Genomic DNA, 15,510 nt, shown 5'->3' with positions numbered 1-15,510 from the left:
CTTAGATGAAACAAAAATACATTATTTTTCTACACAGAAAGACAAAGCAATTTATATACGTATCATTCTGCATCTCAAAGGCAAATTTTTAAATCCTAAAATGTTCCAATGAAAGTGTGAAAATGAAAAACGGAAACCTCATTTAAAATGGTCAGAAGCAAAAGTAAACATCAAACTAAAGAGTTTTTGCACAAGGCAGGAAATTATCAACAAAATGAAAAGCCTGCCTCCTGAATAGGAGGAAATATTTACAAATGATATATCTGATAAGGGGTTAATATCCAAAATATACAAAGAACTCATACAACTCGACATCAGAAAAAAGCAAAACAAAACATATAACCCAATTTTAAAATAGGCAGAGGACCTAAACAGACACTTTTTCTAAAGACAACATAGAGATGGCCAATAGACACATGAAAGATATTCAACTTCACTAATCATCAGGGAAACACAAATCAAAACTGCAATGACATATCACTAATACCTATTAGAATGGCTATCATCAAAAAAATAACAAATAACAAATGTTGGTTAAGAATGTAAAGAAAAAGGAACCCTCATGCACTGTTGATAGGAATATAAATTGGTATAGCCACCATGGAGAACAGTAGGGAGGTTCCTCAAAAATTTAAAAAACAGAGCTAGCATACAATCCAACGATTCTACTCCTGTGTATTTTCCCAAAGAAAACAGAAACAGCCCCATGTTCATCACAGCATTATTGGCAATAACCAAGATATGAAAGCAATCTAAGGCTCCATTGATAAATAAATGGATAAAGAAGATGTGGCAATACATAATGGAATATTCAGTTCAGTTCAGTTCAGTCGCTCAGTCATGTCCGACTCTTTGCGACCCCATGAATCACAGCACGCCAGGCCTCCCTGTCCATCACCAACTCCAGGAGTTCACTCAGACTCACGTCCATCGAGTCAGTGATGCCATCCAGCCATCTCATCCTCTGTCGTCCCCTTCTCCTCCTGCCCCCAATCCCTCCCAGCATCAGAGTCTTTTTCAATGAGTCAACTCTGCGCATGAGGTGGCCAAAGTACTGGAGTTTCAGCTTTAGCATCATTCCTTCCAAAGAAATCCCAGGGCTGATCTCCTTCAGAATGGACTGGTTGGATCTCCTTGCAGACCAAGGGACTCTCAAGAGTCTTCTCCAACACCACAGTTCAAAAGCATCAATTCTTCGGCACTCAGCCTTCTTCATAGTCCAACTCTCACATCCATACATGACCACAGGAAAAACCATAGCCTTGACTAGACGGACCTTTGTTGGCAAAGTAATGTCTCTGCTTTTGAATATGCTATGTAGGTTGGTCATAACTTTCCTTCCAAGGAGTAAGCATCTTTTAATTTCATGGCTGCAGTCACCATGTGCAGTGATTTTGGAGCCCAAAAAAATAAATTCTGACACCGTTTCCACTGTTTCCACATCTATTTCCCATGAATATTACTCAGTCACAAAAAATGAAACACTGCCATTTGCAACAACATGGATGGCCACAGAGGGTATTAGGCTTAAGTGAAAGAAGTCAGACAGGAAGATAATACCACATGATTTCACTTTTATAAGTAGAATCTAAAAAAACAAAACAAATGAACAAACATAACAAAACAAAAACAGACTCATAAATACAGAGACAAACTGGTGGTTGCCAAAGGGGAGGAGGGTGAGGGGATGAGTGACATAGGTGAGGAACAGTTAAAGGGACAGACTTCCAGCTATAAAATAAGTCACGAGAATGTAACGTACAGAATAGGGGATACAGCCAATAATACTATAATGACTTTGTATGGTGACAGATGGTAACTAGACTTACCATGGTGACCATTTTATATGGTATAAAAATATAGAATCACTAGGTTATATACCTGAACCTAATATAAAATTTTAAGTCAATTATATTTCAATTAAAACATTTTAATAGGGAAAAAATTATTTAAAAAATAATAAAATTTAAAAATAAGATAAACTACAGTCAGGAAGCCCTGAAGTGGGGGCTTTCACACATTACCCTGGTGGTGGCTGCTTGCAGACCTCAACAGGATGCTTACTTCATATATCCCTGCAGGAGGAAGGAAGTTTTCTCCTTGCTCAGCACCAGCCCAGCCAATGAGAAGTCAACAACTAAGCCAATAAGGGGCTTCTATAACCCTGATTTCTCTCTCCTCCAAAGGACTTCTATTCAAAAACAGTCTCTCCCAACTTCTCTTCCTTTTCTGTAGAAAAGACATCTCCTTTCCTTTGTTCTTTGGACTCACCTACAGCTCACTATAGTTTGCTCGTCCTGAACTATAAAGTGTGTCAGTAGCTCAGTCGTGTCTGACTCTTTGCAACCCCATGGACTATAGCCCGCCAGGCTCCTCTGTCCGTGGGATTTCCCAGGTAAGAATACTGGAGTAGGTAGACATTCTCTTTTCCAGGGGATCTTCCCAACCCAGGGATCAAACCGAGGTCTCCTGAACTATAATTCCTCTGCTATGCCTGAGTGAATTTGATTTTGCTGGCTAAGTCACCTACCTCTTTGTTTTAAAGACTGATTAAAGCAACAAATACATTCAATGGGACAGGGGCTTCTGTTCACACTTGAGTGGATTTTTAAAAGGAGGAACAGAAATAAATGATGTTAATGTTAGTAGGAATTAGAAATAAAGGAAATTTATGTCAGACATGGGGGTTCCCTGGTGGCTCAGAAGGTAAAGAATCTGCCTGCAATGTAGGAGACCTGGGTTCGATCTTTGGGTTGGGAAGATCCCCTGGAGGAGGGCATGGCAACCCACTCTACTGGATACTACTGGATACTGAATACTTCTTTTCTCGGAGAATTCCCATGGATGGAGGAGCCTGGCGGGCTACAGTCCATGTGGTTGCAAAGAGTCGGACACAACTGATCGACTAAGCACAGCACAGCACAGCACATGGCAGACACAAAAATCAAGGAAGGGGACATAGTTTCTTAAATCTCTGAAAAATCCTTCACAGCCAAACACTGGAGCATCTTATCTCTCATGAATTAAAAAGATCATTTCCCAACAAACAAAAAGTAAATTAAACCAAAAATTCATGAGAAGAGAGAGTAGGCGGTAAAAGCAGATGAATTAGAAAGAAAAATAAAAGTACTGATGTTGAAATGGACTAAAATGTAAACTATGAACAAATATGTTTTTCATATTTTTTTTAATTTACAGTAAAGTCTTAACTTCTGTTTATTAACAGTAGTCCAGGTTCAAATAAGCAAATAAAACAGTGCTTTCATGTTTAAGCCATCATCAATTTTACCACCAGGCTGTCTGGAAGCTGGATAAAAATATCTTTTTAAAAACCTTTTTCATTCCTGCTTATGAAAAAATAGGCCTTAATTCTCAGTGCAGCCTAAATAGCTATTGCCTTGGTCCTGAGCTCCTTATAATATTTGGCTCAGGTCCCGTTATAGGTGAGCTGAAGTTGCTATGAAGTCAGCTGCTGCTGCTAAGTCACTTCAGTCGTGTTCGACTCTGTGCGACCCCATAGACGGCAGCCCACCAGGCTCCCCTGTCCCTGGGATTCTCCAGGCAAGAACACTGGAGTGGGTTGCCATTTCCTTCTCCAATGCCTGAAAGTGAAAAGTGAAAGTGAAGTCGCTCAGTCATGTCCGACCCTCAACGACCCCATGGACAGCAGCCTTGGAAGTCAGCTACCTGGGCTTAATCACCTACATGTATCTCTTGAGAGAGCTTCCAGGGATATTCCTGCATCCAGCACCACTTCTCTAACTCCCAAGAATGGAAGACTGATCTACATGTGCTTCTCACCAATGCATTTCTCTGCTGATGAAAGGCTGCAAGAAAAGGGGTTGGAATCCTGACACAGCACTTCTCAAAGACTGCTAACCTTTGGTCTAAGAGCTGGTGATGGACAGAGAAGCCTGGTGTGCTGCAGTCCATGGGGTCGCAAAGAGTTGGACACGACTGAACTGAACTGAACTGAACCTTCTTCATCTTCTACTTAAAGACAAAGAGGTTGCTTTTAAACCAGAATTGGACACGACTGAACAGAACTGAACCTTCTTCATCTTCTACTTAAAGACAAAGAGGTTACTTTTAAACCAGATGTCCAAACTTAACCCGAATGAACTTTTTGGCCAACCCAATATTTTCTAAAGCGAACAGTGCTCTTATCTAGAAGTGAGCTTTTAAGACCAAAACACTCTCTACTCAATCTATAACATGGTTAACATCTTCAATGAGAAAAAAAAAAATAGCACAAAATAATGCTACTGCCATGACATGAATCAAAAAAAATTATAAATAGTTTTAAATTTTATTATACATGCCAATGCTTAAGGAAAAAACAGCTTATTTAGAGATGAAGAGGTGGGTGGAGACTTCTGTGGAAATTTTGGAAGGAATTACTGGGTATTCTCAAACACTAGTTCTTTATAATATCTACCTTTCCTCCCAAACTAAAAGCTTTCCTTTTCCTTATTAAAGGCTTGTTCTTAACAGTATTGCCATGATTAGTACCTTTTTTGCTCAAGACCAAAATAAAGAGGGAGGAATGGAGAAAGGACAGAGAGAAATATTCTTAAAGCAAAAGCAGGAAGAAGCAAATTAAGAGAACAAGGTTAAAAGAGGGACTAAACTCTCAGAAAGTGGAGGGAAGCGACAGAAGGATACAGGAGGAAAGTGTGGGTCACAGCTTGTGTAGGAGAAAAAGAGGGTGGAGAGATTAGCCCAGACAGACAGTGTCTGGAAAAGCTGGTGGAGTTAGTAACTAGACAGTTGTATGCATGAAATTATTCTAAATCAACTGTTACTAACTCTGAGACAGCCTATAAGATGAGGATCACAAGAAACTTCAAGGTCACCTATTCCTACCATTGGAGGGAGCTCTGTTAAGCCAATTACTCCATACACTGTACTTATCATTAGGAAAACTATTTCAAAACATCTGAAGTTCAATTGTTCTAATCTTCAACTGAATTCAACACTTTTCCCTTGGTTCGGGTCCATTATTTCTGCTTTTCCTTTTATGATCGTAATTGATGATATATGAATATCCTATCATTTCTCTTCTTAAATATCTTGTATTTTAGATGTGCACAGAACACAAATGTTGACTCACCTCCATCAACAGGATACATGCTTTATGCTGATTTGGATGGGTATTTCGGTCCTTCCGACACCCTCACCTCATCCCCTTTATGAGCACTAGTATAAATTTCCAGTAGTGTTATTCAGGTTTGGGGAATGGCAGGTGGCCAGGAAATACAGTAAAATAACTGGCTCCAAAGTGCCTGGAATCTCTGATGTTGGCTGACTAAACAAACACGATTCTCTAAGCGACAAAACAACCCTGTATAAGGGAAATTTTTAATGGCATTGGAAATATGGATATGCACATACATATGAAAGTTTACAAAATATACTCTAAAATGCTAACAGTGATTGAGTGGTAGGTTTACTGATGATTTTTATTTCCTCTTTTTCTTCTTTTAATTTTTCTTAAAAATGTATTACTTTGGTGATTTAATATTTTTTAAAAGATATGCAAGAGTGCACATATAGAAAAGAGAAATAGAAAATGGATAAATTAATTACAAAGTGGAATATTATGCAGCTGTCAAAACCAATGATGCAGACCTATAGATGTCCATGATAAGGTGCTAAATAAGAGATAAAAGGACAAACTGTATGGAATGAGTCCCATTTAAAAAAAACTCTATATATATTTACAGATATACATACTTACATAAGCATGGGGTCAAGGCTAGAAGAAAATAAAAACGCAGCAGTGGTTACCTTTGTCGGTAAGATTAGAGTGAAGAGGACTTATTTTTTTACTTCACACACTTCTCAACTGTTTAAATTTAAGGGCATACATTTTTAATTAAAAAGAATATTTAGAAAATATGAGACAAACTAAAATAAAAATGAGAAAAAAGACGACATAGTGTTTTCCCAGGAACTAAGAAGTTAAGAAGATGATTCTATATTCCATTTTAGCTGACCATCTACAACTGAGCGACTCACACACACAAGTGTAATATATATGTGTATTAGATTATATAGTCTATACACTGGTCCCTATGCACATTTATCTGCATTTGAGGATGCTGAGTTGGAAATCAGATTATTTTAACTTCGACCTATTTTTATTTTAAAAAAACAAGGAGGTAAATAACTAGAATAATAAAGGTTCCTTCTCATTTTTCAACTCAAGGAAGCAGTCAGTCAAGTCCTTAGTGAAGCCCCACTGGACTGAGGACTTTTCATCCAGCAGCCAGTAGATTGGCTAGTCCACCAGTGAGTTCGATTATGCATCTGAATATATTAGATGTGTTAGTCGCTCTGTTGTGTCAACCCCATGGACTGTAGCCTACCAGGCTCCTCTGTCCATGGGATTTCTCAGGCAAGAATACTGGAGTGGGCTGTCATTTCCTCCAGAGGATCTTCCTGACCCAGGGATGGAACCCAGGTCTCCCAAATTGCAGGCAGATTCTTTACCATCTGAGCCACCAGGAAGCCCACTTTCCATCTTACATATTATTCCTCTCTTTTTTTCTTTTTAAAATCACTCAGTCTTGTCTGACTCTTTGCAACTCCATGGACTATACAGTCCATGGAATTCTCTAGGCCAGAATACTGGAGTGGGTGGCCTTTCCCTTCTCCAGGGGATCTTACCAACCCAGGGATTGAACCCAGGTCTCCCCCATTGCAGGCGGATTCTTTACCAGCTAAGCCACAAGGGAAGCCCAACAATACTGGAGTGGGTAGCCTATCCCCTCGCCAGCAGATCGTCGGACCCAGGAATCCAACCGGGGTCTCCTGCGTGGCAGGCGGATTCTTTACCAACTGAGCTATCAGGGAAGCCTGCATAATTTGCCTTACATAATCACCCTTCTTTCATTCACCCTCATTGCCCACCCAAGGAAAACAGATTTCAGTGTTGAATAATAGAAGAAACTGTGGCCACAAGGAGATGAACTAAATCAGGTTTTCAGGACCTGTCAGACACAGAAAAGGCCCTGAGAAATTGGTCAAGGGCAAGAAGATTCTACCCTGCCTAGTTCTCTTTGAAAACTCTCTGGCTCAACTTCAGACAGGCAATAACATTTTACTTCTTGAGGCTCTGAAACAGACTCCAACATTGGATTTCCATGTTGTATTCTTCAGCAATGACAACTCAGAGTTAGTATAGAGTTAAAATTTCTTTGACATGAACTACCAGATGTGGAATCAGTACTATCTTTCTCCATTAAATTTTTTCAAAAGTGAAATGAGAACAAAGACTCCACCATAAAGAATGCAATAGGTAAAGGAAAACAGAGACACTGAGTCCTTTAACATAATGCGGGGGCTGTTTCTGTCAGGAATAACATGTTACATAATTTGAGTTTCATGAATCAGCAGTTTTAGTCTGTAATTACAGGAATTTTTCAAAAAGGGAAGGAAAAAAAAAAAATCCCTGAGGATTGGAAAAGGTAAAGTAGTTTTTGAAACGAGGCAGGTTTCAAAAGTATTTTATTCCACCCCCATACAAAAGAATGTTGACAGGCAGATGACTCAGTCTGGCTTCATTAAGGGTTTCTTAACACCTAAAATTCCTCTTGGGAAAGCCCACCCCATCTCTCATTTTCCTCCATAGCCTTCCCAGTTCTTCCCACCAGGTAATGGCCATATTTTCCTCTCTCATTGAAGGTTATCCATGTAGAAGAAACATACTTTAGGATACACAGAGTTACACTTGAAGGAGAAAAGTTGAGGATTTTTGTTTGTTTTTTGAAATACTACAGTAATTGTAACACTTCAAAAAACACAGCAGTGATGTCAAACACTTCAAAATAATTATAATATCTATGATCTCTGTGTTTGAACTTGCTCATAAACCCAGGTGGCCTAATTGAGCTCACTTAGAATGAAAACCTACAGTGATTGGCAAGTCCTTAAAAATGATCTCGAATGATCAGGAAGAGACAAGAAAAGTCAACACAAGCATGAGAGCCATGTGTCCAATGGTAACTACAAATCAGAGGGGGGAAAGTAGGATGCTTGAAAAAGGGGAACAACCAACTTATTTGCTTTTTCAAACACCAGAGATGATCAGTTCCAAGAAGTTCAAAGGACTTTTCAGCTCATCCCTTTTGTAGAAATTACGTGGTAGCAGATACTGCTTGAAAAAGAGAGGTGTTAGATTAGGCCTGGCAATCCCTTAGTCACAACTCAACTATGGTGTGACAACTCAACATATAATGTTTTGAAATACAGTAAGAAGTCTGAAGTCATTGAGAGTCATTCATTCCACAAATGTTTATTACAGGCTGGCACGTGCCAGGCACTGTCCATACACCTGCTCTCTATTCAAGCTCTGCCTCTTACCAGCTGTGCTACCCAGGCTAAAGCACTTTCACATTTCTATGCCTCAGTTTCCTCATCTGTAAAAGTTGGAATGAAAACTGGCTATCCACCTCAAGAGGTCTCTCTGAAGAGCAAATAAGTATACACGGAAGCACTCTGTAACCCATGGAAGTGCGGGTTGCCATTTGGCTGAACTGAACTCATGAATGTCTATGTGCCATAAAATTATATCAGAAGAAAGTGACACTTCTTGCTTCCAGGAGACACTTCATAATCTTATTAAATAAGGCTCAGAGTGTCATTTCATCATCTCCCTGGAAATTTAAATATATGAAACAGAGAAAGCTAGTATGACGTGCGGATTAGATTCATAATCACCATAATGACAAGAACCATACTTATTTTTGACACCATTCTGGGTTTCCATCTGGCCATCAGGCTAAGGCACCCATTTGAAGAGGGTGCTTAACTCTGGAAAATATTCTCTCAATATATCTGAAAATCACAGAACGGTTACCTAGAAGGTTGACCCATCAACTCAGCGTTACCTGAGTTTTACAGTTTACAGCAAATGGTAGTAAAATTACAAAGTATTGTTTGTTATGTGGATGTGTTCAAACAAAAATGTTCTATTTTATAGTACATTTCAAGTTCAGTCTGACCCTCAAATCTAAGCTACAGTCACGTCTGTGTGTATATGTTAGTCGCTCAATTGTGCCTGATTCTTTGCGACCCCATGGACTATAGCCTGCCAGGCTCCTCTGTCCATGGAATCCTCCAGACAATAATACTGGAGTAGGTTTCCATTCCCTTCTCCAGGGGATCCTCCTGACCCAGGAATCAAACCTGGGTCTTCTTCATTGCCGGCGGGTTCTTTGCCATGTGAGCCACCAGGGAAACCCAAGCTACAGTCATACCAATTGTCAAATACATTAGGAAGGAAACAAAATTAAGCTCAGTGCAGTGGCAGCTGAAGAAAGGGGAAGTTCTGGTCTCCTCAGAGTTAGTTAAGGTTGGGCACTCTGTCCACTGAGAAGGACCATGATATTGAAGATGCTAGCGATCTGGCCAGAAATCTGTAAGAAGAGTTCTCACTCCCTTCACTCCAGACTCCCTTCCTCCAGGGGAGTAGACGGGTGATGGCTTGCTTTACTGGACTGGAAGCCAAGCGGGCTAGAAGGCACACCCAGTCCTAAAATATGCCTGAAACTTCCTCTGTTTCTAAAAGCTCTTGCAATGACATTCAGGGAACTGAAGTATGCACAGCCTGGACACTGCTAGAACGGCTATAATTTAACATTTTGAGTTAATAATTTGTTAATATTTATAAAACACTTAGAACCAGCCTAACACATGTCAGAGCTACCTAAGTGTTTGATAAATAAAAAAGCACTTCCTAGATTGGCTGGGTGAATGATCAACCTACTGACAAAGTAGAGAATCAAAATACACCACGGTCTACTTTTTTTTTTTACCCTAATAAAGACGTAGAAACTGTCGTGTTCTGCATCTCAAGTGTGCCCTGTACAGCGTTGTGCAGAACTGAAACTCTAGTCGTGGTTCAGAAATCACTACTAAATTAAATAACCTAAGAGTTTAAGTTTCAACAGATGAATTCTTTCTCTTTTCTGTCTTTCCCGGTAACCACCACTAAAAATGACAAAATCTAAAAATCTCAAAGCATTTCTAGATGGCACATACCAATGCTCAACTGGGAATCAACAAAGCCAAATGAACGCTAAAAGGGACAGAAAAGGTTTCAAATCACAGAGAGCTTAAAGGACAGACACGCATTAAGGTTTCAGACGGCAGGTTCGCTGACAACAGGTTAAGGATTCCGGTGCCCTCGCAGATCCTCACAGGTAAACTGCACCCACTTTCGACCTCAGGTGGGGGGTCTCCCACCCTCCTGGTTCCCGGCTCCGAAGCTGCATTCGGATTAACAACATCTGTCCCCGGGGACACCCCTCGGGCGTTTAGAAATCGGAAAGCAGAAACCGAATTCACCTCGAGGAAACAAAGACCACAAACTCTCAGAGTCAAGGGCTGGGCGAGGGAACGGCTTTTCTCACCGACCAACGCGGAGGTTTCCGGGCTGAAGGACGGGGGCGCCGCCACGGGACCCGGGAAAGTCACGTTTGCTCCAGAAAGAGGCAGCCGAGGAGGCCCGGGTACCCTCGCCCCGCCCGAGGGCCCGACTGCGGCCCGGCCGCTCGCCCGCCCGGCGGCCCAAGGTCCCCGCCGCCCCGCACCTACCCGGCTCCGCGGTGCTGCCTCCCCGCGCGGCGGTCGCGGAGCCGAGCGCTCTCGTGCTTCCTCCTTCCCGGCAGGGCCACCGGGCGCTGGCGTTTCCTCCCAGACGCGTCACGGCGGCCGCCTCCTCCCGCAGGGCGAAGCCGGGCGACCGGCAGCGCGCGGGGAAGGCGCCCGCTCCGGGCTGAGGGGCGGCCCGCCCCGGGCCGGAGCCGCGGGCTGGGCGATACCTCCAGCCGCGGAGACCCGCGCTCCGCCCGCTTCCCCGAGGACCCTCGCGAGAGGCCCCCGCCTCGCCCGGGGCGCCAAGTTCGGGGGACCCCGCGGTAACCCGCCTAGACTCCCCGGGGTTTTCCGCTGCTCCGCTTGTAGTGACCGCTGCCGTGGGGCCCAGGAGCGCTGTGGGCCATCGTGCCCGGCCCGGCCGGGGACTCTAACCCTGGTGCGCGCAGGGGGCAGGACCGCCCGACCCCCGGAGGCTCCCCCAGAGCCACCCGGAGAATGGTCTGGTGGGCATGTGTAGTGGTGTAATGTAGAAGTATCCAGATAATTTTAGGGGAACAGCTGTGCTTCATTTAACATTATTTGCACAATTTTCTACTTTTTCATCAGCAGAATTTTGGCCTTTGTAAGATGGGAGAGCGCTTTCACAAAGTGGCAGGTCCTATGTACAGAGAAATTTCCTTTCCACAGCTATTTTTGGATCTCTCTCTCTCAATATATATGTATATATTGGGAAAGTGGGCATAAAGTACAGTAGATATTAAAATCCAATACATACAAATCAACATATCGCCAGTGGTCCTTTGTATATTTTCTGTGGTCCACACAAAGCAATCCATACAATAAAGCACAGAGAAGCTAAAGAAGTTCCTCTAGTAACAAAATCAACAAGTGATCAATGTGATCTCTTAATGAAAGCTATATTCACTGGACTGAAAAATTTCTCAGACAAAAGGAAGTTTTGTGACAATGAACTCCAAGTGAGATGATAGACAAATATCTGGCTATTACTCTTTTTCAACTTTTTTTTCTTTTGTTTGAAAAACAAACATCTGGGAACCATTACCTTTTCAAGAGAAATTTGTCCTCCTACTGTGAAGAACATAACACACACACACACACACACACACACACACACCCATCTTGCACAAACATTTCAAGACAGGAAGGTTGGTGGGCAATGTTCAGCTGATAAGCTAATAAGACTTCAGATATTTTGCATTTACAATCTGAGAGCTGCAATTTAATAGCTTGATTTCTCAGAACACTAGAGGTCATAAATATATTCAAGAACTATTAAAGGACTTTTTCACTTAATTAAAAGCACACACTTTAAGGCTGATCACTTTGATTAATCATATTCACCTATAGATATAGATCATATCTCCATTTTCCTTTACATTTCCAATTTCCAAGTTTACACTGTAAAAGCTATTGAATTTTCAGCAATATCTAGCTGATGTTTATGCCTTTATAAAAGGTTTCATGTACATTTCACATAAGGACTTTTTTTAAAATAGAGTTTTTTTGTTAGACTCTGGGTTCTAATATTTTGTTTGCAAATATGATTCATTTCATGAGATAGGGCAAATATTTTGTTCATCTGTTATATTTATAATGTAGAAATTATGAGCACAAGCTTTGGAATCAGACTCAGATTTAAGCTGTGGCTCTGCTACTCTCTACTTCAAATTCACTTCTCTGAACAGTGATTTCATCTAAAACTTAAGGATGATAATAGTACTTTTTTCTCCTTAGTAAAACACATAGTGCGTGTGTGTATGCTTAATTGTGTCCAACTCTTTAACTCCATGGACTGTAGCCCTCCAGGCTCCTCCGTCCATGGGATTCTCCAGGCAAGAATACTGGAGTGGATTGCCATTTCCTTCTCCAGGGGATCCTCCCAACCCAGGAATGGGACTTTGATTCCTGCGTTGGTGGGCAGATTCTTTATCACTAAGTCACCTGGGAAACCCAAAACACATAGTAATAGTGCTTATCTCATGAAATTGCTATCAGGATCAAATGAACCTAGTAGAATGGCTGGAACATATTATCAACTGACTGACGATTGTCTTCACATTATTATAGCTTTAACACATATAAAAATGCCAATTTTCATATTTCATTTGCACTACTATAAAGAATGGTGCTTCCCATGTAGCTCAGTTGGTAAAGAATCTGCCTGCAATGCAGGAGACCTGGGTTCGATTTCTGGGTCAGGAAGATCACCTGGAGAAAGAAATGGCAACCACTCCAGTATTTTTGTCTGGAGAATCCCATGGACAGAGGAGCCTGGCAGGCTACAGTCCATGGGGTTTCACGAGTCGGACATGTCTTAGCGACTAAACCACCACCGCTATAAAGAATGGTTAATTTTTAGAGCTTTGAGATTTTTTTAGAAGTCCGAAAAGTAACAGGAAAAAAAAATCACAAGAGGAAGGGGATATATGTATGCATATAGCTAATTCACTTCCTTGTACAGCAGAAACTAACAACATTGTAAAGCAATTATACTCCAATAAATAAATAAAAATAAATTAAGGGTCTCACGTTAAAGAAAAAGAGAAATATTGAGACATAGTTACGTTCAGAATTTTAGAAAATTGGACTGGCAATACTGTAAACCACTGACCCAAACATTAAAAAAAAAAAAAAACCCTATCTAACCAGGGAATAGGAAGGAAGGCTTTGTCATTCAGTTGTGTCTGACTCTTTTTGACTTTTCCCGGCCAGAATACTGGAGTGGGTAGCCTTTCCCTTCCCCAGGGGATCTTCCCAACCCAGGGATTGAACCCAGGTCTCCCACATTGCAGGAGGATTCTTCACAAACTGAGCTATCAGGGAAGCCCAACCAGGGAATACAGTATTTCTTTTTTTTTTTTTTTTAATTTTATTTTATTTTTAAACTTTACATAACTGTATTAGATTTGCCAAATATCAAAATGAATCCGCCACAGGTATACATGTGTTCCCCATCCTGAACCCTCCTCCCTCCTCCCTCCCCATTCCATCCCTCTGGGTCGTCCCAGTGCACCAGCCCCAAGCATCCAGTATCGTGCATCGAACCTGGACTGGCAACTCATTTCATACATGATATTTACATGTTTTAAATAATATATTCTGATAAGATGAGTGCCTGGTTTTCATCCTTTTTTCAAAATGGAAAGCCTTTTCTCTAATATGGTGTCTGATATGGAACCATCATGACTTTTTATATCATAATAAAGTCCTGTGTTATTTATAATTCTTTTATTGTAACCATGGAAAAGTTGCGGAGCATAACAATATAAGATTATCACTTCCCTTCAGTTCAGTCAGTTCAGTTCAGTCGCTCAGTCATGTCCGACTCTTTGCGACCCCGTGAATCGCAGCCTGCCAGGCCTCCCTATCCCTATCACTTCCCTTAGGGAAAAAAAATTTGATAAAATAGGCAGTCACAGGACCTGAATGACTCTATTCATAAGTCAGCTGGAAATGGAAGTGAGGGCCAGTATTCATTAGAATATTTGTTTTATAGCAGGAAACTCACCAAGACTAGAGATGTAAAAATAGTACTACCAACTACATGATTAGAAAAGGAAAGATGTTCTAGATGCATGTTATTTGTATAGTTTTTATATAAATTTTTTATACTTTTTCCTTCCTTCTACTACATACTCATCTACTTAAGTGGGTCATACTTTGTGAGTTGTTGCTATAGTTTCCAGCTATGTTTATCCGTTGATATACCAACCATCTCTGTGCTTGGTGTTCTAAGTCCCTTCCATCGTGTTTGACCCTGTGTGACCCCATGGACCGTAGCTTGCTTGCTACTCTGTCCATAGGATTCTCCAGGCAAGAATACTGGAGTGGGTTGCCATGCCGTCCTCCAAGGGATCTTCCCGATTCAGGGATCAAACCCGAATTTCTTTTGTCTCCTATATTGGCAGGCAGGTTCTTTGCCACTAAAGCCACCTGGGAAGCCCCAAGCCAATCACAGTCTCCCACAACTTAAATAAAGAGAAAAACCTTTTTTTTTTTTTTTTTTTTTTGAGAAAGTAATTTAAGGCATAGTCCTAGCCATGAATTGGTTCAGAAAATAACTAACAAGAAAAGCCTGCTGTAAAAATAGGTAAGGATATGAGAATTAAAGTGACCAACTTACTGAATTTTCTGAGTAAAGTTAATTTAATAAAACACAAAGCAATGCAAGTATGGAGAAGGCAATGGCAACCCACTCCAGTATTCTTGCCTAGAGAATCCCTTGGACAGAGGAGCCTGGTGGGCTGCTGTCCATGGAGTCGCACAGAGTTGGACATGACTGAAGCAACTCAGCATGCCTGCATGCATTGGAGAAGGAAATGGCAACCCACTCCAGTATTCTTGCCTAGAGAATCCCAGGGACAGAGGAGTCTGGTGGGCTGCCGTCTATGGGGTAGCACAGAGTCAGACACGACTGAAGTGACTTAGCAGCAGCAATGCAAGTATATTTAGAAAAACTCCAGTACTCACTGGAACTGAGACAGATTGGTTTATCGTGCCTTAGCACAAAGCGGAATTACCGTTTCCTTAAGCCCTTGTGGCTCAGCTGGTAAAGAATCCACCCACAATGTGGGAGACCTGTGTTTGATCCCTGGGTTGGGAAGATCCCCTGAAGAAGGGAAAGGTTATCCACTTGAGTATTCTGGTCTGGAGAATTCAGTCCATGGGGTGGCAAAGAGTCAGATACTTTTGATCTGGAAAATGCTTCAGAGCGTGCTCATTTTGTGTGTTGCAGGTGGGAGTGGCTCAAAGCTCAAAGTCTTTCTTGGGCCAGATTAGCCATGTTCAAACTCAAAACTGAAATACCTGATGTTCAGGCATGTTTTGTATTGGTAATAAAGAGAAAACTCTATTTTAAAACTATATGAGGGATAAATATAAAGC

At 41.4% G+C, this 15,510-nt stretch overlaps 1 protein-coding gene across 1 annotated transcript in view; it reads right to left on the bottom strand.

Annotated features, from left to right (window-relative positions):
- The window catches only part of SGK3 (serum/glucocorticoid regulated kinase family member 3), a 120,582-nt gene extending 109,649 nt beyond the window's left edge, over window positions 1-10,933 (bottom strand). The window contains exon 1 of the mRNA XM_055546147.1: window positions 10,603-10,933. The gene's annotated coding sequence lies outside the window, so the exon portion shown is untranslated. The remainder of the gene's footprint in view (window positions 1-10,602) is intronic.
- Window positions 10,934-15,510: the final 4,577 nt, after the last annotated feature.

Source organism: Bubalus kerabau, chromosome 14 (genome assembly GCF_029407905.1).
Source record: "Bubalus kerabau isolate K-KA32 ecotype Philippines breed swamp buffalo chromosome 14, PCC_UOA_SB_1v2, whole genome shotgun sequence".
Taxonomy (NCBI): Eukaryota; Metazoa; Chordata; class Mammalia; order Artiodactyla; family Bovidae; genus Bubalus; species Bubalus kerabau.
The sequence above is the reverse complement of the archived record's forward strand: the minus strand, read 5'-3'. Positions and strand labels throughout refer to the sequence as shown.